The sequence below is a fragment of the Bos grunniens genome, chromosome 7 (genome assembly GCF_055505025.1).
Source record: "Bos grunniens cultivar Pamir isolate PY7600 chromosome 7, Bosgru_T2T1.0, whole genome shotgun sequence".
In the NCBI taxonomy this organism is placed as follows: Eukaryota; Metazoa; Chordata; class Mammalia; order Artiodactyla; family Bovidae; genus Bos; species Bos grunniens.
The window spans coordinates 50,766,474-50,793,955 of NC_141171.1; the positions used below are offsets into that span (position 1 = coordinate 50,766,474).

The 27,482-nt window shown below is 57.8% G+C and overlaps 1 protein-coding gene across 8 annotated transcripts in view; it reads left to right on the forward strand.

Moving 5' to 3' along the window:
• The first annotated feature begins 252 nt into the window (after positions 1 to 252).
• CXXC5 (CXXC finger protein 5) overlaps positions 253 to 27,482 on the forward strand; it is a 34,592-nt gene continuing 7,362 nt past the window's right edge. For 2 of the 8 annotated variants that reach the window (XM_086411956.1, XM_086411950.1), the window contains exon 1: positions 704 to 1,174. The gene's annotated coding sequence lies outside the window, so the exon portion shown is untranslated. Of the gene's footprint in view, positions 383 to 703; positions 1,175 to 1,267; positions 1,338 to 17,908; positions 18,027 to 27,482 lie in introns of those variants that run through there. The other 6 variants (XM_086411957.1, XM_086411951.1, XM_086411952.1 and 3 more) reach the window with 5 other exon arrangements.

Genomic DNA, 27,482 nt, shown 5'->3' on the forward strand with positions numbered 1-27,482 from the left:
ACACCACTATGTGGTCTCTTTAGCTTCAGGACTCAAGTGTTCTGGTTGGGGGCGGCGTAGCAAACAAAATGTCCTTTCACGAATCAGTTTCCTCATCTGTGTAATGGGAACAGGGACGTCTGCCCCCCCTTTCTCCCTGGGAACTAGAGCCCACTGAGTATGGGAAAGCGCTCTGGGAAGAGTGAAATCTTTGAACATGCGTCTAGTTCCAAGAGTGCTCGGCTAGGAGTACCCGGCCCCACGTGCACCTGAGCTGAGGGGCGCGGCCAAACCCTCCCTACTGGTCCTTGCAGCATCGCGGCCGGCTGGCGAGAAAAGGCAGAGGGATGGCGGATTTCCCTGTAAGGTGCGTCTTCAAGCCCATGCACTCCTTACAGAACGGGTGAGGTCCTCTTATTTTTTTGTAAAGTTGCGGGAAAAGAGGTGAAGACCGGGCGCGCTGGAGAGCTGAGCCTTGGCCGACCTCGTCAGAGCGCGGGGAGCTAGAGGCGCAGTGGCTGCGGCTCCGGCCTCAGAGCCTGCGGCGTCCAAGTGGCCAGAGCTGCGTCGGGAGGGAGGCGGAGGGAGTAGGGAGGGGAGCCGAGGTGGCGCGGGGGGGGGGGGGGGGGGGGGGAGGGAGCGTGCAGTCCGGTCCGGGTTTTGCCGGCAGCCCCCGGGCAGCGTTCAGAGCTCCTGCCCGGGCGGGCGCGCGGCGGCGGAGCCTGAGCGGGGATGTAGAGGCGGCAGCAGAGGCGGCGGCGAGAGCAGGCGCCCGAGCCGAGAGAGAAGAGCAGCCCAACCTTGTTCCCCGAAGCCGGGCCCCGCGTCCCAGCCCTGCCCAGCCCTGCGCCCAGCCATGCGCGCCGCCTGCTGAGTCCGGGCGCCTCACGCTGCGCCCTCAGCCAGTCGCTCCGCGCTACGCTCGGGGGTGATTAGTTGCTTTTTGTTGTTTTTTAATTTGGGCCGCGGGGAGGGGGAGGAGGGGCAGGTGCTGCAGGCTCCCCCCCCCTCCCCGCCTCCGGCCAGCCGCGGCGGCGTGACTCCGGCTCCGGACCCGGGCACGGCGGGCGGCGCGACTGGAGCGGAGCGCACCGCGGTGGCGGTGCCCAGAGCGGAGCGCAGTTCCCCGCCCCGCCCCTCCCCCTCGGCCTCGCGGCGGCGGCGGCAGTGGCGGCTTGGACGACTCTGAGAGCCGGTAGGTGTCGGGCCACGGCCCTCCCCCGACCCCCCCGGAGGCCGGCCCCCTCCCCTTCCCCGCCTACCTCCCTCTCCTCCCCCGGGGCCCGGTGCGCGGCCGGGGCCGGAGTTCGCTGCAAGTCTGCGGAAAGTTTGGCGGCGCGGGCTCCCCCGAAGTTCAGGTGCGGAGAGCCAGGGACGGGAAAAGAGGGGTCCGTGTTTGGGTGTGGCGGGGGGCGCCCGTAATCTGAGCCTCGGAGCCCCGGGGGCTAGGAGCCCTAGCTCCAGTGATCGCTCAGTGGCCTCTTCTATACTCAAGCCTCCCCAAGCCGCAGTCAGCTCGGTCGCAGATCACTGAGTTCAGACAAAAAGAGGGGTTTTAGGGTCGGGGACGGCGGCTTGGGCGCCTTGGATTGGGGCCGGGGCTCTCCCTGAGGGGTACTGTCCCCTCCCCAAGTACTCGAGCTTGAGGGCACAGGGGCGGCGGGAGCCCGTGTCTTTACCTCTCGGCGCTGGGCTCGCGCTCCGTCTGCGGGGGCGGCTGATTGGAGATCTCCGGCGCGCACTCCCCCCAACAGACCCCATTCGTAGTCCTGTCTTTTGGGGGCATCACTCACTGCTCTTAATGCCCTAGACGACGCGCGGCTGAGTCTCCCCCTCCTTTTGGAGGGGGCGGTGGCCACTTCTACACTTCCCCTCAGGCTCCTCGCCCCCGCTGCCCGCGGGGTGTCTGGCGGGCAGATCAAGTTTGACCTTTTTTTTTTTTTTTTTTTCGTCAAAGTATCACCCCTGACCACCACTGCTCCCCGCGGCCTCTCTCTCCCTTCCTCCCTAGCCTTAGGGAGTCTTTCAGCCTGTCTCCCGAGCCCCGCGTGGCCAAGCAGCATGCAAAGCCAGGGAGGGAAAATGGGGGTGTTCTTCTAGCTGCGGAGCTGTGGGAGGTGGGTGTCCCAGCCGCCTGCTTCGCTGCTCTGGCCCCAAATTTACCCATGAAGTTTGGCCCCGAGCCCCCCTCCCTCTTTGCTTCCCCAGAGCGAGGGGCCGAACCGCCGCGAGAAGAATGTGTTAATTTTCTTGCTGGGGGAAGTTGTCCTCGCCCGTAATGGGCTGCTTTCCGGCGGGGAGCGCGGGGTGCGCCTGGCTTTGTTTATTTGTAGGATCCACAGAAAGTGAGTGACCCCGGTTTTTAAACGGGGGGCCGCCTCCCGGGACCTGTCAGAAGAGCTGAAGCGCCCAATGAGGGAGCAAAATCGCTTTTTGGTGCCCCCCCTCAGGAATCGGAAGGGGTGCGCGGAGTTGGGCTGGTGCCACGGGCTGCAAGGAGGAACCAGCAGATTTGGGGGTTCTGTAGGGACTCTTCCGGGAAGACCTGCTCCCTGTTGTCTCCTGCGATGGCAGTCTGAAGGGTTGGCAGCCGCGCCCTACTTTGCCCCCTGGACCCTGGGTGGTCTGAGAGTCGCGTCTTCGGATAGAAGGGGCTGAAGCGGGGGGCGGGGGGTTCTGGCGAGCCAGCCTCTTGACCTCCGCCTTTCCCTGCGCCGCAGCCGCTGTTCCGAGCCGAGGTTTTGTGGTGGGCCGGCTGCCCCCCACCCACCCCCGCCTCCCCGCGTTTGCGCAGGAAGCGCTGGGGAGGGGGCGTGTGCGTTCGTTCGGCCCTCGCCCCCGCCGGAGCCGCCCCAGGGCGGCCGGCAAACAGAGTCCCTTTCAAGTTTTCCGCTGGGGCCGCCTGGCGGGGGCTGCGTGCGCGGTCGCTGCGGACTTGTTTGGAGCGCTATTTGAACGCCCGGCGCCACCTCAGCTGCCCCGGCCCGCGGGGGCGGGAGGCGGGGGCCGGGGGAAGGCTCTTCATGCAAGTGAGAGCATTTCAATTAGACGGTTTTAGGTGGCGTGCTGGCCGAAGCTTGCCCTAATCCCCCTCCCGAAAGACCCCCCCCCCCAATCCCGTACCCTAGGTGCCTACCGTCTTAGGAAACCAGGGACTGAGACCCGAAGCCGCCTCCCAAACGCCTTTTTGAGAGCGATGCGGGGAGACTGAGGCCAGCGCTACCTACTACTGCGTAGTGTTGATTTAGCAGTTTCCCTGGATGAGACTCAAGCAAGAGCTGGCGGGGTCGGGCGGGGAGGGGCGGATAGTGGCCCGCTCTGCAGCTGTCACCCCATTCCCAGAACGGAAATTGTCCTCTCTCCTTGGGGAGGAGGGAGAGGGGGTGATTTTTGCCCTGGGAAGGGGTGGGAACAGCTGAGGGAGGTTGGCCTCGTGAGTTCTCAGTTAGGCCTGGGGCCGTTGGTAGAAGCCCACCCCTCCCCACCCCCCACCTCCAATCTTGGCAGGAACCTGGGGCTCTCCCAGGGAAGCAAGAGCTAGACTTGAGCCTCCCTCTCCCATGCCACCTCCCTTTCCAAGGTGGGGGGCAGAGTTTCCTCTGCAGAAGACAGACCCTTGGCTGACTGGCTGTCCATTGGCGCCTTATTTATGTGTGTATTTGGGCCCGGCTGTTTTCCCGGCTCAGCAGGTGACCCTGGCCGGGGCCTCCTATCTCTCCCCCGACACAGCCTGTTGACTTACCCGTGGGCCAGCGGCCTCGTCTTTATCACGTGAGGCCTGGAATGTCCACCCGGCAGGGCTGGGCTGGGTGGGGGAAGGGAAGGATTCTGCATCCAGGGCCCAGGCCAGATTAAGCCTGTGTTCCATGGGTTCCTACTGTGACCCCCAACTCTTGCCTCTTTTCAGCTTCTACCCATTTGGCAAATGAGAAGCTGAGGCTCATAGGGTTGGGGGCGGGGTGCAGGTTCCATCTGGATAAAGAAACAAGTCTATGGGAATTAAATACCCTGCTTTCTTTAGGACCTCACCTACTTATTCATGGGACAGTAGAATGGAGATTGGGGGGGTCTCTCTGGGAGGGAGGGGTGTAGGCTGGGCCGGGGTCAGCTGACTTTCCAGGGTAAAGGATAGGGTGGAGGGATGCTGGGATGCTGATGAGCCAGACTCTGGCCTACTTTCTTAGATCCCATGTCTTTTGGGGTGACCATGAAGTCAAAGCCAGTTCCCCAGCTTGGTGTTCTGAAGCATGTCTCAATTGGCCAAGGATGAGGCGGGGCTCACTTATCATTACTGTTGTTATTATTGCCACCCTTTATATGTGGTTCAGTTCTTCATTCATTGGCCCACTGTATATTTATTGAGCACCTACTATGTGTCAATCCCCACCCTCTGGGCTTGCAGAAATGAATCATTGACTTCACCCTCACCCCCCTGGGCCCCTGAATGGAGCTTTCCCCTTTTTTATCTGAGGCTCTCTCTGTCTTACCCCCCCACCACCTGGTCCCATCCTAGCCTCTGTATATGGTTGTAGGGTGTGCATGTGTGTGTGTGTGTGTGTGTGTGAAGTGCCCTTGATTAAGTGTATTAATAGTTAAACTCTCACTCATAGCTGAAACTCACCAGACCACAAAAAGCCTCCCCAGTTACTCACGCGCTACTGCCCAACAAGAATATCCCACTCAAGTTTTTCTTTTTTTCTTTCTCTTACTTCCCCCTTTATTCCCCCCAACTTTGAGCCCACCTCCCAGGCTGCAGGCAATGAGAAAGGACTGCCCCCTCAAGGACCCAGGAATCTCCAACCATTCTACCTACCCCCTAAAGCCAAAGGCAGTGTCAGCTGTTCAGTGAGGCTGTGTAGGTCTAGTCTGTTGGTATGGGATGTGGGAATCTGGGCAGTGTGTGTGCTAATGACTCAAGATGGATATATCTGTGACTATGTGTGTTGAATGTGTGTCTGTTTATCTTGGGGTGTTGGGAGTTTGAGCCTGTGTATATTTGAATCAGGACATGTGTTTATGGATCTAAGAGTTGTGTCTGCATCGCATATATATATACCTGTGTGTTGTGAGCCTGAGAATCTATATCTGAAAGTTGGGTCTGTCTCTGTAAATCTAGGAATGTGTATATTCTGAGTTGTGTGGGCCTAGAATTTTGGAGAGGGTGTGTTCAGGATTTGTGTATATCTGTGTGTTTTGTATACGCTTGTAAATTTGGGACTGTATCACTCCTTGAGTGGTACTGAATTGGGAAAGAGAGTGTAACTCTGGGAGTGGGCATATCTGAGCTATGCTGACAGTGGTCTGTGTCTTTGGTAGCTGGTGTCTGTGTTCTTGCTCTTTCTGTATCTCTGTCTGCCCATCTGTTTTTCTGAGTCTCTCCCTCCCTAGTTGAGGCCCTGAGTCTGTGAACGTGTGTGGTGTTGAACCTCTCCCACCCGGTCCTTCTCCTCCCCTGCCCTCCCCAGCAGTAACTGGGCAGCCTCCCCGTCTGCCTGCCTGCTGGGAGTTTGGAAGCCATGGAGGGAGACAGGCTGGGGCCGGGGTGACAGCGCGTATCCACGGCAATGGCAGCCTGTGATTACGGGAATAAAAGGATTTTAAGGTCATGGGTGTATTTTTTTGTTTTGTTTTGTGTTCTTCCCCTCTTTGGTGGAGCCACTGGCAACAAAGGGCCATTGCTGTGTGTCTGCAGGTTGGGAGCCTGTCCCCATGCAAGTGGACATGGATCTGTGGGTCTTTCCTGGGAGCATGAACACATGTGTGTGTATATGCATGAGTGGAGCCTGTGAGAACGTGTGTTCCTCTCTGCCTGCTCCCCGTGAGAGAGTGCATAGGGCTGTTCCCTGGGGAAGAATTCTCAGGAAAACTTGATTTGGGTATTTCATGGAGCTGGAACCCTGCAATCCTGTGTGTGCTGAAGAGTGCTCTGGCCCCAGTCTTTGCCTACCTGTCTCCCTCTCCCCACCCCACTCCCCAAAGGGTGTCTCTGGCCAGAGACTGGCTCGGCCCAGTCACCTGGGCCAGGCCACATCTCAGGGTGTCAGTGCCCCTGGCCCTGCTCCAGCCCCTGTAATTGCATTCTGCCGCCTAATCCCCCGCCAGCTCAATTAGATCGCAAATTCTTCTTCATTTCCTGCCTCTGATGCTGGCCTCCCTCTGGGCTCACAGGGCCTGGGAGGGAGGGAGGGGATCTTGCCCCCTCTTCCGCCTGCACTGGGGGCTCTGGAGGTGGAGTGTGATTAGTTCCTGGCACACCGGCCCTCAGGTGCTGGTTGCAGCCCTGGGGGCTTTGCTGACTGTTTATAGACCGGCCTCAGTAGCCCTATGCTAGGGGCAGGGGCTTGTGCTATCTGGTGCCTGGGCTCTGAGTAGACCAGGATCATTCTGGCCAAGCCCCTAAACAGTGTCCCCACAGGCTCTGCCCATCTCCTTATTCCCAGAGGAGTTGCCGACCACCCCTTGGTGGTCTAGCAGTTGTGACTTTGTTCTTGACCTTTTCCTGGTGGCTGTTCCAGGTACCAATAGGATCACTGAGCTCCCCCGCTACTGGCCCCTTATAACTCCCAGCCTTGACCTCACCCAAACAGGTATATTTGACCACTGGCTCAGGAGTCAGACCTGGCTTCAAATCCTGGCCATGTCACTGCCAAGCTGGATATATGTATGACCTTTGGTCCATGTATGTTCTGTGATCCTCAGTTTCCTTATCCCTGAAATGGGAGTGTAAGAATGCCTGCCTCACAAGGCTGCTTTCACACGGACACAGGGATGGCTGTGCAGTGCCCACCATCAGTGGCTAGCCCATAGTCAGCATTCAATCAAAGTTGGCTTTTATGGTGATGAGGACTTCCTGTCCCCCACATGGCTCATGGTTAGCGTTTCTGTCTTTATTCTGCTAGTTGCCAGGTGTGTGACCTTGGGTACGTCACTCTGGCTGTCTGGGTTTCTCTTCCCCATCTGTGAGATGGGACCCACGATGGGCCTGACCTCACAGGATTACTTGCATCCTTGGCCCTAGCCCCCCTGCAGGTTTTCAAGGTGTTACTTGTACTCTTATTTCTTTTCCTCACACCAAACCTGTGGTGGGGTGGGGCTGGTGAAGGCACAGGCTCGGGGACAGGGGGACTGGCCAAGGTCATGAAGTTGATGGTGGAGCCTGGGGAGGGGGCGGCGGTGGGAGGGCTGGGGGATGACCTGCTGGCTTGCTCGACCGTTGACTGGCTGGCTCAGCTGAGCTGTGAGGCATGGCCTTCTCTCCCGCTGGTCTCTGTGGAAAGTGGTGGTGCGGCTGTTTTTTTTTTTTTTTTTCTGTGAAGGGGAAGCTGGATGTCTACCCCCTCCTTCCCCAGGAGGTGCCTGTGGCAGTGGCTGTGCTGACAGGCCTCCTGGCCTTCTGACTAGGGTGGCTGGCAGCTCTGGAGGGCCGGCTGTGCACAGATCAGCCGGAGGGAAGAGAGAACGGCAAAGGTCCCCTGCCCTCACTAATCCCCCGGGCCCCTCCCACCCTCAGTCCATCCTCCGTCTGGATGGAAAGACAGAAAGCAGCCATGGCGGAGGAGAGCTGGGGGAGGCTGGCTGGGCTCAGGAGGTGGTGGAGGGGGACTGGGTCCGGGGCTGGGGGGGTGGTCTGCTCCAGGGTTCCTGTATCTCCCTGGCTAGTCTCCTTATTTCTATGACCTCTGTCACTCATTGGCCTAAGGTCTTTAATATTTCATGGCCTTTGGAGCCAGCCCCCTGCCCCAGCCCACAGGCCCCCTTTGTCTGCCTGCTGCCCCCCCGGGGTATCCCTGTCACTGAATTGCTGAATTACTGACCTCAGGGCTGCCTGTGCCTCCTCCCCAGCCCTGATACCATCCATATCACTCTTAACCTGCCCCCCCACACACCTCTGTCTGTCAAAACTTGGTCTCTCCTGCGTGTCCTCTCCCCCTCTCTCACATCTCTGGCTGTCCCTCTGCCCTTTCCCTCCATTTTTCTCTTTTTGTTGGCCTCCTCCTCCCCAGCAGGACAGAAACAGCGGCAACTGGTACGCCTGGCTGCCCCCCCAACCCTGTCCACCCCTTCCTGCCCCCATCCCCCAAGCTGTGCTGGCCGTGAGAGCTGGTTTTATTTATTTTTCTGTTTGTTTGGGAAGAGGGCAGGGGCAGTTCTGGGCCCTGGCTGCTGCACTCTGCCTAGAGCAGCGGGCAGGCGGGCCGCACTGGCCTCCCAGGAATGTGGCCGGGACGCCCCGCGCTATATTTACTTCCCTCCAGCTGCTGGCCCCAGCAGGGCAGAGCCAGGCCTGCCCGGTGGCCCAGGGGGAGCCCTGTGCCCACCCTCCCCTGTCCGGCAGACCCCACATGGCCCTTGGGCCCACTGTTCCCTCCCTTCACCGTGACTTCCCCTGACCTCCTCGGACTTGGCCGGTCTGCCAGCAAGAATGCTCATGCGCCATGCCGGGACAGGCATAAAGTGCAGGCGCAGTGGCCTGACCCATGTGGGACTGCAGGCACCTGGCAGCCCCCATACCCCCACCTAGGGGCCTAGCCTAGGCCTGTAATCTGGTGGCCAGAACTATGCAAAGCATCTTTTCGGGCCTCTCCTCACTGGCCTGGTCCTTGCTCTTGCCACGGTTCCCTCAGCTCTGCTGTGATCACTGGCCAGGGTGGAGTGGGTTAGGATGGGAGGCCTGAGCCAGCGTCAGCAGTTGTGTTCCCTTCACTGCTGTTTTGCTTCCCACCTCACCTGCCGGCCCTCCCAGCTTTCCTGTGGACATGTATTCATGTGCATGGTTAAAAGCTTGCATATACATGTGCGGCACCCATAAACACATGTTGGAGTAGACCTTCCGTGGAGGCAGGGCCATGCTTCTAACCATCGAGTCCCTTGATCATCAGATGCTAATGGGAGGTTACTGGGCTTGCTCCTTGCTAGCCTTGCAACGGGATGTGGCAGTGATTCCTTCCTGTCCTCTCAGTGTCTGGCACCAGCTAAGTGTTTGAAGAGCTTTAGCTGCTCTAATCACTCGCTGTCTCCCAGTTATTACTATAATAATCATAGTAGGTCTTAACAATGGTGATGACAACGGCTAAACCGTCCCAGCCCCTGACTGAGGGCAGGTACTGTGTGGACAGCTTTCTAGCCTTCACTTTGTTCATTCCTCACAGTAGGCCAATGATGTGGGTGCCATTAGCTTCCCCATATACAGATGAGGAAACTGAGGGTGGAGCATTTGGGACTTGCCACTCCTGCAAGTGGGATTGGGTCCTGGCAGAGCCCTTGATGGGCTATGAACACCACAAGGACAGGCAGGGTTGGGCTGTGCATGGCAGTCCATACTGCCTAGCACACAGCAGGCACTCCGTCAATGCCTGCAGGGTACAGGCCTTGCTCTCTTTGCTTCTTGAGTCCCCCAGACCCCTGGCAAGGGACCTGGCATTTGTGGGAAGATGGGCTGATTGGCTAGTTGGGTGAATGAAAGAATGAATTAATGAATGAGCAGGTGATTGGCTGTGGAATTGAGTGTTGTCAAGGGACACCAGGATGGGGGAGATGTACTTATGTTGGTGAGGAGACTGTTCAGGGGAGACCCACTGGCCCTGCAGAGGATTCTAGGAAGCAAGGTTGAGGGGCAGGACTGAGAGATGCATCCAGAGACCAGTAGGCTGCCAAGGCTGAGCCCTTGGGGCAGGTCATGTCGTCTTCTCCCCCGCCACCTCAGTTTTTCCATCTATCAAATGGGCTTGGGAACCTTGCCCCGGCTGGCTGGCTGCCAGCTGGCCTGGGCTGGGGCTGGCCTGGGAGCCTGAGAGGTGAGGGACTGTGGTGGGAAGGAGGAAGCAGTGGGTGGTGAAGACTGGAAGATGAAGCATGGAGCTTGGCTTGGAACCTGAGAAGCAGGGAGACCAGCCCTGACCTGACACCCCTCTTCCCTCTGAGCTCCAGGGTGGGGGCACAAGCTGACAAAGCCCCACCTACCTGCTTGCATTCTGGCGAGGTCTGGGCCTCCTGACGGCTGCAGCGTCCGTGGCTGTGTTTGCCACAAGGTGGTGGCCTGTCCTCCAGGACTAGACCAGCTTGATCCCCATAACCCCCTGCCCTGCCCCACAGCCTCACGTCCAGTTCCTGGTGACCCCGATGGGAGAGCCCAGCTCCTTTCCTGCCTGACCCACCTCCCCCAAAGCTCGATAGAAAATTGCTTAGCTGGGCCCCCAGCAGCAGGTAGGAGTGGACTTGGCCCCTCTTTCTTCTGGCGGTGTCCAGTCTCAGTGGCCTGGAATCTTAAGTCACAGGAGTCTAGAATCATAGAATGCTTGGAGCTGAGGGATTCTTGTCAGGATTCTTGTCGCATTGAGAGTCTAGAATCACAGAACCGTGGGCTTTACTGCTGGAAGGAAGCGTGAATGGTCATGTTTCAACCTTGTTCGATGCTAGGAACATTGAGAATCTGAGAGGAGGGGCTTCCCTGTGGTGCCCGCCAGTGACATGAAACCCAGTTCTGCCTCTGGTCTGCCCCTCTCTGGAAATAAATCACGCCAGCACGGGGAGTGGACTGTGTGGGCCCAGGCAGGCAGTGAGGGGACGAAGCTAGCCTACAGGCACGGGAGGGGTCCTCACGGCAGTGCCCGCCCGCCCACTGCCCACGCTTCCCCAGGCACCAGTGTGAGGAGGAAATGCAGGCTGTTGCTTCCAGCGACAGCCGGCAGGGCCGGGCGGCTTCCCAGCTCCCCCTCTGATTCACGGCCGCCTGCAGCTCCCCCCTCCCCTGGGGGCCTCTGCAGCCCCATCTGTGCAATGGGGAGAGGAGGCTTCACCCCACAGTCTAGTCACAAAGACAGTACAGTTGCAATTCTTTTAAAGCCCACCCTAACGCTTTGGGAGAGTTGGGTCAGTGGTCCTGAATAGTCAGCTGGGCATTTGGCCCCAGAACACTGAGAAGTTCTGTTTGGAGTCACCCTGATGCCTGAGAAGCTTGGGAGGGCTGCATTGGTTCCTGGGGTAGAAAGTGTACCAGGTGGGAAACAATAGAGAAGGGCCCTTCCGCCAGGGCTGTTCTTGCCATTCAGGAAGAGCCTGGATGGGAGCTGGGCTCGCTCCTGATCTCAGTATACCCATCTGCAAAATGGAGCATGTCATTCCATGTGGCCGGCCATTCATTCATTGTCTACTCAGTGCCTGGACATGTGCTGGGTACTGGGGACGCTGAGGCAAGTGGGAGGATGGTAGGGAGAGGAGGGGTGTCCTTGGCGGTTGGGTGGGAGTATGATTTGGCTGAAGGGGTGACTCTAGGAGAAGGAATGAGGTTGGGGGGTGCAGATAAGGGTCTGACCGGCAAGGCCAGTGTCCAGCGGAAAATCCCAGCTGTTCTCAGGAAGTGTTTCGTCCACTGGTCCCCGGGGAGGGAGGTGAGGCAAGCAGGAAGGAGGAGAGTTGGGGGCAAACAAGGCCCCCAGCCAGTCCAATGGAGACGTCCCAGGCCTGGCAGCTGGGCGAGTGTACCCCTCACACTGCAGGAGGGCTGGAACGCAGCCGCCCCACGCTCCAGGGCTGGGCCTGTGGTGGGGGGCCGAGGCTCTCAGGAGGGGCTGGGCCATAGTCCAGATTTCAAAGCCTTCCCCAGGGGCCTTGCGGTGCCCTCCGCCCTGTCCTGAGCTGCCGCCGCGGGGGTGGCAGATGCTGTTTCATCGGCTGAGACGAGTGGGAGGCCTCCGGAAGGTCCTCCTGGGAGGTTCCGGGGGGCAGCGGGGGTGTCAGCAGCTGCCGCCCAGTTAGGGTTGGTTCACGGTGGCCTCCCAAATCCCTTAGTTCCCCCAGGCCTGGGGATGGGCGCTGAGACTGATTCCTCCTGCCTTCACTCCCCCTACTGCCCACCAAGCTTCTTGCTCTGGCCCCCCTCCCGTCCCTGGCTGTGTCTGCAGAGCCCCCCGGGGAAGGCAGGGGAGGAGGCGCAGCGGGCTCAGAACAGCGGGTGCCCGCGCAGCCAAGTATTTGCGCGAGCTGTCAGAGACAGACAGGCATGTAGGGAATTCGGTGCGTGTGGGGCTGGGGGAAGCAGCCGGGTGGGCAGGCAGGCAGGAGGGGGGAAGCTGGGGCTGCCTCCCCCGCCTGTTGAACCCTGCAGAGACCACCGTTCTCCCAGCCCAGGCCAGAAGGTGCATCCGGCACCTCCTTCCTGTCTGTACCAGTGCAGGGGACAAGAGGGACTGGGTGGGACCCTGGCTGATGACGGGGCTGACACTGGGGAAGGGGTGCCCTGCTGAAGGCCAGAGCCTGGGAGAGGCTGTCCGGTGGAGTGTGGAGCCGGGCAGGAATCCAGGTTGTGCCCAACTGTGGCCTCCAGGAAATAGCAGCTGTCATGCTCCCGCGTCTCCCCCCTCCCCAAGCCTGGCACAACTTGTTTCCTGGCCAGGGTCCGGCTGGGGCAGATTGGAGGAGCCTGGTATTGCCCAGCCTGGGCAAAGAACAAGCAGGATGAAGGGGACCATGTTTATAAGCCTAAAGGTACTTGGGGATGCTGGCGAGAGCTTCCCCTGGTATTCTTTTGCTGAAGCAGGCTGGAGTCATTTTGAAGGAGGGGACTTCAGCCCTTACCTCCCTGGACAAAGACCCCAATTTAGTCACTTGCATCTTCTCTCCGATAAGGCCTATTTGGCAGGTCAGGGCCTAGAGCTGAGTAATACTTAATGTTTCATAGCTGAGAGCCCAGAGAGAGGGATGCACTGGCCTAGGCTCACACAGCAGGTTCTCCAGCCTTCCCCCTACCCTCATGTGGGTGGGGTCAATGGGAAGAGGTGAACATTGGGGGTTTGCTGAGGTGGGGGGCTATATTTAGTTCAGTCCTGCAGAGCCAGGGGGCCCCTGGGAGCAGCTGTTGGGGGGGTTGCAGACAGAGGCCTCGAGCTCCATTTAGTCTGGACAGAAATATCCTCCCCCCACCCACCCACCCACTGGCTGGGCGGCCAGGCTGCGGGCTTGTCCCCTGAGGGGCAGCTTGCCTGGGCCTGGCGGCCGGCGGGACAGGCAAGATGACCCGATAGGCTTTTCCCAGCTCAGGTTTCGATGAAACAGGAACCGGAGTCGTAGCCTGGGCTGTGGGGGCCAGGGTCGCCGGAGCTTGGGGGCCAGGACTGCCTCCCTCCTGCTCCCCACTGCTCCCCACCATGCAGCCTCCCCTTCTCAGAGGCCTGGGGAAGCAGCAGGTTATTTATCAAGCGGCCTCCCTGCCGCGTCTGCCCGCGCCTGCCTCCCTCCCACCCCCCAGCCCCCAGCGCTGGCGGCCATGAGCCCAGCAGAGCAGGGTGAGCTGGGCGGGCTGGCGGCGGGATGAGCTCAGGAGATGTGAGTCACCCCATCCCCAGCAGCCCCACGAGGCCCTGCGGCCTGGCAGGCAGCGCGTACTCACGCACATCCCACGCGGCACACCCAGGGGCACACGCTTGGGACAAACAGTCACTCAGCACACATTGCTGACACTCACGGGCAGGGCCCAGTCACAGTCGTTGTGGACACTCGCTGTCACATTCACAGCCCCAGCCTCTGGCACACACACACGACACATGCTGACACAAACACACAGACGGATGGACAAACACAGTCACACATGGACCCCATACACGACTCCAGTAAGGCGCTGGTATATGTGCTCCATCCTGTCACAGGCTCAGGCCGTTGTTCTCCGGCCACAGCTCTCACCCAGATGGTGCGAAGAGCTGGGCACAGGGCACTGACCCCATGGAGCCTGGTGTGCACAGGCTCGCTCCCAACAAGGTTGGGGCTCCATTCACTGAAAGGCCCGTGTAGGCTCACACAAAGGAGACCCACCCTTGGCCGTGTAGAGTCAGCTGAATTCTGCAGGGTGGGCACGGGAGGGGAGATGTTTCCCCACCCCTGGGGAAGGAGGCCCCAGTCACAGGCATGGAAGTGTTAAACTCACTTGCCCTCCAGTATGGGGAACTCTAGCCCAGGCAGAGCCAGTTGCGGGTTGATGGGGAAGGGATGGGGCGGGGGGGGCGGGTAGCTCAGTAGAGGAGAGGCTGAAGAAGGAAAGCCACGGAGAATCGATTTTCCTGGGAGCGCCAAGTGGCCAGCTGCTCCCCCCACTCGGGGAGCAGGGTCCTTGAGAGATTGCGGGGTGCCAGAGACTGGGGAGGAATGAGACTCCCTTGATCTAGTGGGCTGAGTGCCCTCAGGAGTCTGTTAGTCCACCCTCCCTGGTCACCCTGGCCTCCTGCCTTGCAGCCAGCACCCTAAGACTCAGAATTCAGACTTAGCCCCTGATTTTTAGTCCGTGGCCTGAATACAAGGAAGGGCTGGGCTGCTGGGTTAGGGGGATGCCCTCGGGGAGCCTCTGTGCTTCTGCTGCCCATTGGGGCTGGCGCTTGCCTTCCCTGAGTGAGCAGAACTGGGGGCATAACCTATATTTCACACACAAAAAAGGTATCCTTTTTCAGATGAGAGAATTGAGTCCAATGAGGATGACTTCATTGCTCATGAAGGACTTTGGATACAGTCTCCTAACGCTCAGAGGGCAGCTCGTTCTGGTCCCACAGGATTGAGACAGCAGAAGTCAAGGGGCAGGTGAACTCTGGCCCATGTTGGCTCCCACCTCCTGGCCACATAGGTCTCCCCCATAACGGCCTGGACAGTGGCTGGGGAGAAGAGAGGACCAGGCAACCTGAAGAAAACAAACAGCAGTGGCCAGTCAGGAGAACTGGCTGTCCCTGAGCCATCAGCTCTAGAATTGCACAGGCCTGGGCTCCACACCAGGTTTGGTCACTGCCTGCTGTGTAATCATGACCTGGTTTGCCGACCTCTCTGACTTCACTTTAGCCACCTGTAAAATGGGTATGACCCTTATCTCTGTCTTAAAACTGCAAGACCTAAAGTAGATGGTGGGGTGTGGTTCGCACCATGCCTCATTTGGATCTCCAGGTGAGTCCAGCCCTCCTCTCCACCTCTTGGCTCCACCAAAGCTGGCATTTTTCTGGGAGTGGTACCCCACACCAAAGACTCCTTAATTAGAATGTCGTGGATTTAGCCTTCTCTAGGGCTGTTCTTAGATGGGAATGATGGAGTGTGGGATTGAGGAAGCTGAGCTTGGGATCACTGGGAGGGGAATGGTTGGGAATGGATGGGACCCAGGACAGAGGAACCTGGAATCCTTGGGTGCACACTCCTGGGGTTAGATACACAGAGAGCCAACCATGGTTCCCAGATTTTTTTTCTATCCCCTAACCCCCAACAGATAGCAAAGCCACAAGTTAGACTCAGGGATTTCCAGGTGGCTAATGTGGCCTTTGCAGGGTAGTGAGGGGCTTGGAATACACCTATGGAAGGGCTGTTGGGACTGTGGGAGCTTGAAGAAGCGTGGACATGGAGCAGGCCAGGCTAGGGTGGGAAGGGGACAAGGAAATAGGAAAGGTTGGTAAGAAGTAGAAGTGGGCTCTTCCTGTGGCCAGAAAAGCATGGCAGAGTACTGCCCTCGCTGTAGCCCTCAGACCCCTTTCGTATGTGTACCTCCCCGGGTTCCTGCAGGTAAGAGGGCAGGACAGGGGATGCTCTACTTGAGCCTGGGGAAACTTGAGACATAAGAGATTGGCTCAGACTCAAACAGTGGCGGAACTGGGGCCACAGCCTGGGTTACCCAACATTCTTGGCTCAAGCAGTGCTTTCACTCATTCTGGTGTTGCCTGAGGATGACCGTAAAAATAACCACACAGCGCTCATTTATTGAGCACCTATGCATGTTGGCCCTGCACTGAGAACCTCACATTCATCCTGTCTAGGACCCTGGTCGGGGTGGGGCTATCATGGTGGGCATTTCACAGATCAGAGAGTGGGCTCAGCAAGGTCAAGCCATTTGTCTGAGGTCTCCTAGCTTGAGGCTGCAGAGTGGGAGGGGAACCCTGGCTCCAAACCCCATGTAGACCTGTGCCTCAGGGGGGCTTCTACCCATGTCCCATAATTAACACAACGAAGAATATTCCTAGTTGGGCCAGCCCCCTCCCCACCTAGGCACCACCCCATGACTCTTCTAGGGCCGTCTGTTATCTTGGACCCAAGAACCTTGGGACTGCTGATCCCGTAAGCCTGGGGAGGGTAAGCCCTGTTGCCCTTGGCTTCTGCGGAGACATGATTCACTGGGTGTCGGGTAGGAGTCAAGGCGTGGCCCAGGGAGCGGATTGAGTCTCCCTAGGGTTGCAAGGATCTTCTTGCAGACAAGTTCTGGGAAGGTCAATTGCTAGGCTTGTGAGAACTGCTTAGGGGCCTGATCAGCATCATACACCTCTCCCATCCCTACCCTCCCACCTCCCTGGGGACGCCTTTCTCCTCTCTGGGGAGCCCTGCAGGGAGAAGTTAAGAAAGTGCCCTTGAGCTGGAGCTAGCCTCCTCTTCTGTACACAAGGGTGACAGTGACCACCCCACCCTGATCAGTGTACTGGTTAGCTAAAGAGAGCACCAGGCACAGCGTGGCCCTGGGGCAGGTCTCACTACAGGTCACCGAGTTGGGTTTGTTTTGCTGGAAGTTGGTGCTGGCCTGAAATGGAGGGGCAGAAAGTCTGGGTTTGGGGCCTTGTGCCATGTGGCAAGTTACTTCCCCTTTCTGGTCTCAGTTTCTGCATCTCTAAAATGACTGAGAGTCTGCCGAGCACATGCTCTGAGACAGAGGTAAGCCACAGTCAGACAGCCACACTCACAAACTCTGCAGCTGGTCTCCGGGTCCCCCAGGCCCAGGGCTCCTGCAGACCTCGTGTCAGCACGGAATTAACCGTCCACAACTTGCATGAGTTTTAACTCAGTTCTAAGCCTCAGTGTTTTCATCTGTGAAATGGGAAGGCCATGGTGCCTACCTCTTTGGGCTGCTGGGAGAATAAAAGAAGAGGGTGTGGACAGAGCACCTGGCACGGACTTCATCAGTGTGGCCCCCGCCCCCACCTCCACCAGCTGTCCTGGTTGCTGCCCCTCCCAGTCTTGGTCTCCGGGCTTCTGGGAAGACGACAGTGCCAGTCTGCTGGCTCAGCCGGCTTGGCCACTGACCTTCAGAGCACCCAGGCTGTCAAGGCCGCCTGACTGCCTGCCGGGCGGGTGGGGGGAGTGCCAGCCAGCTCCTCGCCTGACGCTACCCGCCCCTGCTCCCACTCTCCCTCTCTGCGCCTGTGTGTGAGCTAATTAATCTCAGCCCCTTTGGGAAATTAGAACGCCGCAGTCGTGGCCTCCTCAGCCTCGCAGTGCCTGTGCTGCTACTGGGCCCTGCCAAGACCCACTGTGGTTTGGGGGCACAGAGTCGGGGGTGGGGGCAGCAGGATGAGCTGGGTAGGCATAGGTGTCTCTGAGCCCTCCACCGCCTGGCTTGCAGGGGTGCAGGGCTCTGGTTTCTTGGCCCCCTCCCCTTCCATTCAGCATCCATAAGGATACCAGACCATTGTCCTGCTGGGGTTAAACCCAACCTCCAGTGTCTCTGACCTCTTCCTGGGGCCAGTATGGTCACCCCCTGGTATGGTCATATTCCATCTCATTGCGGGGTCGTCTTGCCTGCCCAGCTCAGGCTGATGGAGACAGATGTAATTATGGAATTTTGCTTGGGAAATTAATTTGAAAAAGTTAATTAATTGGCGGTTCCAGAGGTGGCGGGCTCCACGCCCAGCTGGTCCTGCTGACGTCAGTGCTGACCCACCTGAGATGGTCAGGCCGGGGAGAGGGACCCCAGAGACCTGGCTGGGCAGACCAATGTCCTGGCTCAGGGGGGACACCTGGGAAGTGGGTGTCGCCTGGACCTGCTTAGAGGCACTCTGAAGTCTGAGAACTCAGCCACTTGTTTGTATGTTTATCAAGCAGTTGTCAAGCTTCTACTATACAAGTGCCCCCAGCCAACATAGACCACCGAGTGTTTCATCCAGTTCTTCTGAATCCCTTTTCTCAAGGAAAACCTCTAAACCTGTTCCCAAAGCTTTTCCATAGAGTTTGGATCCACTGTACAGATGAAACAACTGAAGACTCAGAGGGTATGACTTGCCCAAGCCATTCAGCTATATTCTCCAGCAGAATGGAGTAGCGGATGTATAAAGGTTAGGCTTCTTCCTTTTTTCCACAGGCAGCCCCCTCCCTAGTGTGTGATAGGAGCCTTAAAGTTGACTGTACCCGAGAGAGGGCCAAAGAACATGGCCAACCCCCTCCACCCTGACATCATTGTGCTTCCTCCACACCCCTCCCCAGACATTTGTGGTACTCTGTATCTTGGGACTTTTCCCACCCAACCTTTGGGATGACCCAACTGGGCTGAGGCAGGAGGCCCCATACCCTAGGGCTCTCGGAGTATGTAAGGGACCCCTGCTACCTCCTGGGCCCCCTGCAGGGCCCTTGACCACAACGGTCTGACCAAGATCTTGTGTCTGGAGGAATGCGGATTCAGTATAGTTTTTGTCTAGACAGAAGATGGGTCGGGGCTCGGGCAAGAAGTAGCTAGTCCTGGTTCAGGTCAGGGATGTGACCTCTAGGAGGCCAGCAAGGTGAGCAACGTGGTCTTTCAAGAGATTTGGGCCTGGGTTTCCTTAAGCTGTGTGGTCTTGGATGAGTCCCTTTAGCTTCTGCTCAGAGCCTCATTTTCCTCACTGGGACACAGGGACGATCACGTACGCCACTCAGAGGGCTGTGAGGAGGCACAGGGAGGAAGGAGACAGTGGGAGGTATAACCACTTGAGGCCTCGGTTTCGCTGCCTGGTGGAGGCCGGCTGGGTGGGAGAGCAGGGAGACAATGGAACTGAGCAAGTGCCAGGGCCTGAGAAGGCAGAGTTTGTGGAGGGAAATCTGGTGCAAGTGGTTGGGACAGGAGCTGGAGGACACACGAGGAGGTGGTATCTATGAGGTACCCAAGAGCCGCCAGCTAGCGGCCCAGAGCCCTGGGGCCTCTAGGGGGAGTTAGTCCATACAGCATTTACTCTGTCACTTCATTTGTGTCTGACTCTTTGCAACCCTACGGACTGTAGCTTCGCAGGCTCCTCTGTCCATGAGATTCTCCTGGGGTTGTGGGTTGCCAGGCCCTCCTGCAAGGGATCTTACCGACCCATGGATTGGACCCATGTCTTCTGCGTCTAATGCATCAAAGATGGATTCTTGACCCACTGAGCCACCAGAAAGCCCCATATAGCATCTGCTCCTGAATTTGTTGAGTGCATTTCCTTACCTCCAGGAGGTCCCTAGGGACCAAGTGGGCCTTGCAGATAATTGTGTAGACCTCACCTCTCATAGTTGTTCAGAATAAAAGTGACTGTCCTGGACAGACTAAGCTGGGCATTTTTCATCAAATATCCCTTTGATGTAGTCTGTAGTTCTGGGTTTCCTCAAGGTCTGACCTCTAGCCTAGGGTTTAAGTGGGCCACACCCATTCCTTGAGCATTCTGTGTGGGTTGTGTTAGTAGCTCAGTTGTGGCCGACTCTTAGCGACCCCATGGACTTTAGCCCACCAGGGCTTCTCTGTCCATGGAATTCTCCAGGCAATTGGGTGGAGGCAATGGGTGGATTGCCATTTTCTTCTCCAGAGGATCTTCCTGACCCAGGGATCGAACCCTGGTCTCCTACATTGCTGGCGGATTCTTTACTATCTGAGCCACTGGGGAATGTGCTTAAAAGGGAGACACTTCCTCTGTCCACCTCACCCCCAAGAAGCCCTCAGCAGGTGACTGGCTGAGTGCTTGGAGTTCTCTGCACAGACTCTACTAAGCCCCTCTCTCTGTGTACATCCACATTCTTTTAGACTGGGAGCTCCCTGAGCATGGGGTCCATGACATCTCTCTGATCCCATGCCCAGCACAAGTGAGCGCTGGTGGGGGTCATAGGGCCGCTGTTTCCTATTTGACAGATGGGCCAGTTAAGGGTGTGTGAAGACATTGTTCAGTCAAGGTCACACAGCTTTGTGAGGGACGGAGCTAACCTGGCCCAGGTGGATATGGCATCACTCGACCTTTCTGGGGTCTTCTGCAGGCTTCCTTAGGACTTGCAGCTCCTAACTCACTGGCAGTGTTCCAGAAGTCCAGCGCTAAGCCCCAAGCTACTGAGACCTTGGGGAGTGAGGAGTTTGAGCATCGGAGGGGCAGAGGAGTGACCTTAAGCTCTCCAAGCCTCAGTTTCTTTAACTGCAAAATGGGGATTCTGGTACCTCTTCCTGATAATGTTTGGGGATTTAGGGTTGGTGGTTAAAAGAGATGTTGTTAACTGCGTGTCCGAAAGTTAAGTGAGAACTTTAAGTGTTCACCATCTTTATTATTACTATTGACACTTTTATTTTGTTATCATTATATTATTATTCACCCTCCCAGGGCCGCAGCAGCTGCGGTGGCTCTGGGCCTGGCTGCAGAACTGGTCTGCAGAGAAGTCACGGTTGCTAATTAGTTAGTGCCCTGAGGAGAGGGCCGGGGTTTTTTATTTTTGCTGGAGGATCCCACCTGCCTGAGGCTTCCCCAAGCCCTTCTTCAACTGGGCAAAGGTTGCAGGCCCCTCTCCAGCCTCAGGTAGGGGGCCTGGCTCCCAAATTCCCCCTGCCACTCCCTCCCCTTCCCAGACCTCCAGGGCCATGAATCATTTATGAGGCAAAAATGAAACCAATTAAGGACAAACTTTGAAAGCTTCTAATTGCTGCGCCTGGTGGCACCGAGGAATGAGGGAAGGCAGGCCTGTTCGGGGCCGGCATCTCCTCAGCCCGGGCCTTCCCAGGCCGCCCGCCCGTCCTACCGCGTCCCAGGGCGCGCGGCCTCCCGGCTCCCCGCCGCCTCCCGGCCGGGCGCAGACGTGCCTGCGCGGCTCCGGCGGCCGCGTCTGCCGCCCCGGCGCCCGCCCGGGTCCCAGGCAGACTAATTAGGCCCGGCTGCCCTCCCCGCGCCGCCGCCTCCCGCTCCAGGCCCGAGGTGATGGCGGCTGTTCCTGCCGTTCTGGGGCCTGTGCCCCAGAGCTGGCCGCCGTTCTCGGGGTGGGAGCCAGCTCTGCTGGCCTAGCTTAACCCAGCCGAGCCCAGGACGCCCTGTCCCCAAACGGGGAGCCTGGGGTTCCCCGCGCCCCCTCACCCTAGGATCCTGGCGTAGTTAGGGGCTGGGCGGTGCTGGAGTAGCTGACTTGAACAGTCCAGTTTCAATTCGGGCAGAGAGCTGCTCGTGTGTCCTCTCCCACCGCCCCCCAGCCAAGAGCGGATGGGGCCGGGGGATGACCGATGAGATAGGGAAGCTGGAGGACTACAGGGGACGGGAGGGGATTGAGTTCCTGGGGTGGCCCATTGGTGCTGTAGCTTTGCCACAAACACCATAACCTTACACGGATTCCTTAGCCTCAGTTTCCCCATTTGTCAACTATCAGGACGGGCCAGTTTTCTGTTGGATTTGGAATTTGAGGAGCTGGGCTTTACATGTCCCCCACACACCTCCACCCCTGCTCTTGGGGGCCGCTGAGGCGATAGAGGTGGGGGTCTGGACCCAGCTTACTGCTGGGAGCCTTGGGCACAGTGACCAGCCAGCCCACTGTGCTGAGGGCCAGGTAGGCCCTGGGCACTCAGGCATGTTGTTTGCTGAAACAGAATTTCTGTGCTTGTGTTTTTCCATAATTATATTAGCAGGTGGGATTTTTCCTCCGGGAAGCGGTGGGAGGGGGAGTGCCATGGCCATGTCCCCACCCGCTCTGAGCGTGAGCTCACATGGCTCTGCCCGCCCGCCTGCCGTAATGATTTTTTAATTATGTAGCCAGTGCTCAGAATTGCTAATCTGCCTCCAGCCCAACATCCCCTCCTGCAGCTTGTACCCCAGCCCCGCACTGGTGTCCCCAGAGTGGTGGCGTCCAGCCCCACGCCCATCTCTGTGCCTGGAGCACTCCTGCGGGTGAGAAAGGGGAGGCCAGGATGACCACAGGGCCACCTCTCCTCCGTCTTCTAGTGACGGAACTTGGTGGTAGCCGGGGATCAGGGTGCCTTTGGCTCTCTTTGCACCCCGCCACACCTGACCCCAGCATGGGTTGCTCCTGCCAGGACAGGTGTGGCTCTGGAAGAGGGCAGGGGAGTGATCGGTGACCCCAAGGACACACACACACATACGATCTTTGTCATACCCACACTCACAACTTGCTTCTCTTAACCACACACTCTCAGCCTCATAGCTACACAAGCACAATAGTACGCTCTACGTGTTTCTCCTACACACACAGCCACGCCTGAGGGCCAGGGTGCCCTCCGGAGACCCCACTGCTGCCTCCCATTCCCTGCAGTGGTCCTGCCCCCACTCACTCTCTTTGCCTCCATCTCCTCCCTCTATCCCCTGCCTGACTGGGTTACACTCTGAGGTCCTCCAGCTCCCACCTGGTGGGGTGGCTGCCTGCGGCTGGGGCCTGCCTGAACCTCCATCGACCCGGTCTGGGGGAGGTGGCGGGTTGTGGGGGTGCTGTTCTGCAGCACTGTGGCGGCGGCTCCTCTCCAGGCGCCCAGCTGTGGCATCTGTCAAGGTCAGATAGCGACTCCGGAACCAGCCGGCTCGGCCCCACAGCCCCTCTCGCCTCATTATTTTTGTGTTCCGGGGCTGCGGCGACACCTCCCTCCCTCCTCCTGAGCCTCCCGCCTCTTGCCTGCCTCCCCCACGCCTCTGCAGGGAGGGCCTGCGGTCTGGGGGCTTTTGTTTTCCAGTTTTCTCCTCGCTCAGGCCAGGCTCACGGTTTAGATGCTGGCCAGAGCTGTTGGATCTTGAACGGCAGACGAGGCAGGTGCCTCCCTCGAGGCTGGGACAGCTTTTTGGCTAGGGGAGCCTTGGGTTGATTTCTCAGGGGTACAGACTGAACCTGGGTGGAGCCCAATCTCCACCACAGCCCAGGTGTTCCGGTGGGCAGCTTCCTGTTTCCATAGGGGCCCCAGCACCTGGCATGAGTTCCTGTCTGTGCCATCCCCATGCCAGTTGAGCCCCAGACCCGTATCTCAGAAGCCCTCAGAGGTCCTGATAGAACTCACAGTGAGTGCATGCACACACACACACACACACACACACACACACATACATATGACAGGCCAGGAGAACCCACAGATATCCAGCCACCATGTAAACCACTGTACTTGGACACATGCACACTCAGTCATACACATACATCCACAGATGCAGATAGCCACACTCCACTCCTACACACAAGAGGTCACACAGAGACCTCCACCTCCACTGGTATCTAAGCCCCATTTGTATGTCAGTACTCAAAACCACAGAGTAATAACTGAGACTGTACACACACACCTGGGCATAGCCCCAGACACATTCTCATGCATGCAATGTGCACAGGTTTCTGACACACCTCCCAGGTGGACACACGCAGATATACTTGGCCCTCGTGCTGCTCCTCACCATATACACTCCAACTCGAGCATGCTCCTTGGGGTCCGGTGTTCTTGAGCAGTTGCAACACCCAAGGAGCTTTGGACCCCCGAAATGCTGAAATGAGCTTGAGGCCTTCGCTTGGATGCACGTTGTGTGTCCAGGGAGTTCCTGGAAAATAGGAAATGGTGATTGACAGATGGGTCACCCTACCCACCTGGCCAGCCTCCATGGATGTCCACCAGCCTGGGCACAAGTGCACTGAGATGGAATGGGATGGGAGAGTCCTGGATGGGTCAGGATGGGCTTGGTGACAGCTGGCAGGGAGGGCAGGCTCAGGGGGGTGGCCTCTCAGGCTCTGTCTCTGGGTCCTTTGCCCACCTCCAGCCCCTGATTAGGGTGTGTTGGGGGAATGAGATGTGGATGCACGTCAGGCCCCGGGGTCTCTGGGGTAGCCCTGGTCATCACTCACTTCCTCCTCCAGCTGCGGGCTGCTGTGACAGCCTCTAAGAGGGGGAGGTAGCTGGAGGTTTAGCAGTGGTGGGGCCCCCACCCCCCAGGAAACTCAAAACCCTGGGCCAGCCGCGGGTGGCGGGTTGGGGCAGGCACAAAGAGGGCCTCTGTGCAGGCCGGCTAGGCTGCCCACAGGATTCTGGGGGAGGAGGCAGGAGCCGGTTTCCGTCCCATTCTGCTTCCTGCGGAGGCCGCCGGAATGCCCGGAGCTCTGGCCCAGCCTGGCCCGTCCGGCCCACCCGCAGCCCCTTCCCCTGTCTTCCTGGGCCTTAGGGTACAGCTGCAGACTTCTCTGTGACAGCGTCCCAAAGTGTTTTGCTCAGAGCCTGAGAACTACCCACCTCCCCCCCAGGACCGATGAGAAACCAAGAGAGTTCCCCTAGGCAGATGGTGCCCCTGGACCTCACCCTCTAGCCAAAATGTGCCTCAGAGCTTTTGGGCAGTGCTGGAGAGCCAGGCCCTGGAGTCACAGAGATCTGGTTTCAAATCCTGACTCTTGCGCTGATTGACCTAGTGACCTTAGGCAGGTGAGTTTCATATGTAAAAGGGGTTAATAGTAGTTAAAGAGTTAGAGATTTCAGTGAGAAAATACATGTGAAATGCTTAGCACAATATGTAGCAGAGAGTAAGTGCTCATTATTGAGGTCTGCTATTATCATGTCCTCTGGGGAAGATAGGAAAGGGAGAGGGCTGGATGCTCCTAACCCCAATCAGCCTCACATCCTCTGGAGCTCGGTCCCAACCCTATGGCCTGCTCAGAACCCTTTTCTCCAAGCCTCAATTTCCCAATCTGAAAAATCTCCCTTCCTCCTGGGATTTGGAGGGTGGGTTGCTATCTGGAGTCTTTTTTCTGTATCTCTCCACCTCCTTCCCCACAGGCCCTTCTGGGCTCATGGGTTCTGCAGCTTGGGGTGAGGAGCAAGAACCAGTGATCTCTATTTTACAGATGGAAGCTGAGGCTAAGGTGGGGAAAGGTGTCAAAGTCAGTAAGAAGGGACAGGATGGAGCCACGAACCTGGACCTGCCGACTCCATGCCCTGGCCAGTCCTGTGAATACATGCCCTCTCCCATTGGGGACCAAATATCTCTGAGTTGACTTTCCCTGGCTTGTCCCATGGTGAGGCCCACAGGGAGGGAGGTCCTAAGAAAGTGTGGGCTCTGATCCCAGGCTAGTGTCAGCTCAGACATCTCCACTTTGGGAAACCTTAGTCTATGATCCAGGAGCTCCCAAACAGGGAGGCAATCATTTTCTCACAATTGCTTATCAAACTGTCTGTTCTAAATGGGGCAATCATAGTACTTCCTTCAGAAAGTGGATAGGAGGATTCTATGAGACAAGGAATGTCCACTGTCTAGCACATAGAAAGGTCCCCATACGTGTAGCTGTTATCCTCGTGGTGCCATGTTACGGATGGGGAAACTGGCTCAGAGGCCATATGCCACGGTCACACAGTAAGGAGAGTCCTCCAGCTCCTATGACCTTTCTAAAGAAGGAACCTGGCCCAAAGGAGGTGCCTGTTGAGGAAGGCCTTGTCTTTATCAGAGGTGTCCCAGGATCCTTACCTCATTCCTTAGAGCCCCATGTCAGAGCATACCTCCTGCCTGGGGCCTCAGTGTTTTTGTCCATGAAATGGGTTGATCTCCTCCAGCTCCTTTTGGGCGCTCTGTAAGGGCAGGCAGAACCCCGTATACTCCTGGGTTTTCTCAGCAGCATGTTTCAGTCCTTAGGGAAGGGGGTTGAGCCTGCCTGAGAAAAGGGGCATAAAAGGCCAGGGAGTGTGGAGTCAAGGAAATAGGACTGTAGCCTCCACCCCCATTCTGTCCTTGGCAGTTGGTCTTGGGGTGCTAGTCTTAGGGAGACCCTAGTGGCATTGAGGGTGTGGCCCGCTCCAGACCATCCGCTGGGTGCCAACAGTGGTCAGTGTGTCCTTGTATGTGTGTCCATCCACAGTTGGCTGTGTGCCCTGGTTTCTCCAGGAAGGCCTGCATTTCTCCTGGCCTCCAAGACTGGTGTCACCGTGTGTATCTCCTTAGGCCTGAGTAGGGCTTTTTTTTCCCCTCTGGAAACTCCCCAGGCTGAATCATGGAAATCAGAGATGGAAACCCCCACACATACCAGTTGCTCAGCTTAGTTCAACCACCATAGCCTGTGGTCTGGCCTGCCCACCATCAGTCTGTCTGTCCAACGCCCCCTCTCCATTGGAGACCAAGGATACCAGCCCATCAAGGTGGGTTGGAGGGATGTGAGGGGGTGTAGCATGCATGTCAGGAGTACACACCAAGTGTGGGGAAGGGTGCAATGAGCCAGGGTCTGCAAGTCTGCAACGCTGGTGGGCTCTGCCGGGCCATGCCTGGGATCCTGAAGGCCCTGATAATGCTGCCTCTTCCAGGAAGCCCTCCTTCAGCAGGCGGGACGGCTGTTCCAAGCAGCAGAGGAGTAGGAGGATAGTTGCACAACTCCATAAATTCACTAATAATGATTAAATTACATACTTTGGAATGGGTGAATTTTGTAGTATGTCAACTATACCTCAGTAAATCTGTTTAAAAAAAAATCCTGTTCTTGACTTCAAGGCCCCGCCCAGTTGAAACCCTGCCAACCTCATAGCCACACCTCGCCCCCGCTTCCCCATTTCTTGGGAACCCTTTCAAGCTTGTGTCCACGTTGGTAACCTCTCCTTATCCTTAACTCACAGGCTAAGCAGCCCCTTCCTCCAGAAAGGTCCCGGTGTCCTGCTCAATCCTTTTCCCTCCCTCCCGTTTCACGTTGGTTCATGTGCCCATCAGCCCAGCTCCTTTGTAACCCCCCAGAGCAGTGCCAGTCTGGTCTGTATCTTCCCAGGACCACAGGGCATGGGGCTGCTACTGCTACTGTGTGCAAGGTCCAGAACATCTCACCATGGCCACCTGTGTGCAGGTCTACATGCAGACAGCTCCAGCCCACCCCACATGCCCTCCTGCCCCACCCCTGCCCATTGCTGTGTAGCCTGGAGGACCCGGGACAGAGCCCTGCTGAGGTCAGTTTGGGCTCCCCTGGCACAGAGGGTGGAGTGAGCGCTCTGCCACCACCTCTGGTGACCTCATTGCCAGCTGGCATTATGATGTCACCAGTCCAGCATTCCCTGTTCCTGCTTGGATATCTCCAAGCTCCCGGGTGGGGACACTCCCCTGGGGCCTGTGACAGCTCGTGCCCCCGACCACGTAAAGGTGACAAGCATGGTAACAACCCACAGGGAGGGGGTGAGGGCAGCCTCAGGGTGGCTGGGTCACCTTTCCCTGGTAAAGCAAAAGCAGTCACAAAGCAGGGTGACTAACACTTGGGCTCTGGGTTCAAGTTCTCCCCCTACGGGGAACCACTCTTTGACTTTGGCCCAACAGCTTGAACCTCTCTGAACCTCAATTTCTTCATCTCTGGAATTGGTTCATAGTTCCGGTTCATTGAGTTCTGGGGAGGAATCAGAAGGGAGAGAGAACATGTAGAACATGGGAGTACAGGGCCGGGGATGCAGTAGGTGCTCACTAAATGCTAGCAGATAGGGTCCCTTAGATAAGGGAGCCTGAGTGTCACTTGGCTAGAGCTGGTTAGGGAGGGGCCGTGTCCCATATTTTCTGGGGCTGGCCCGGGTCTGGGAGTAGAGGGAGGAGTGGCCCCAGCTTTGACTGTCTCTCACGTCCCAGGACAGCCAGTGA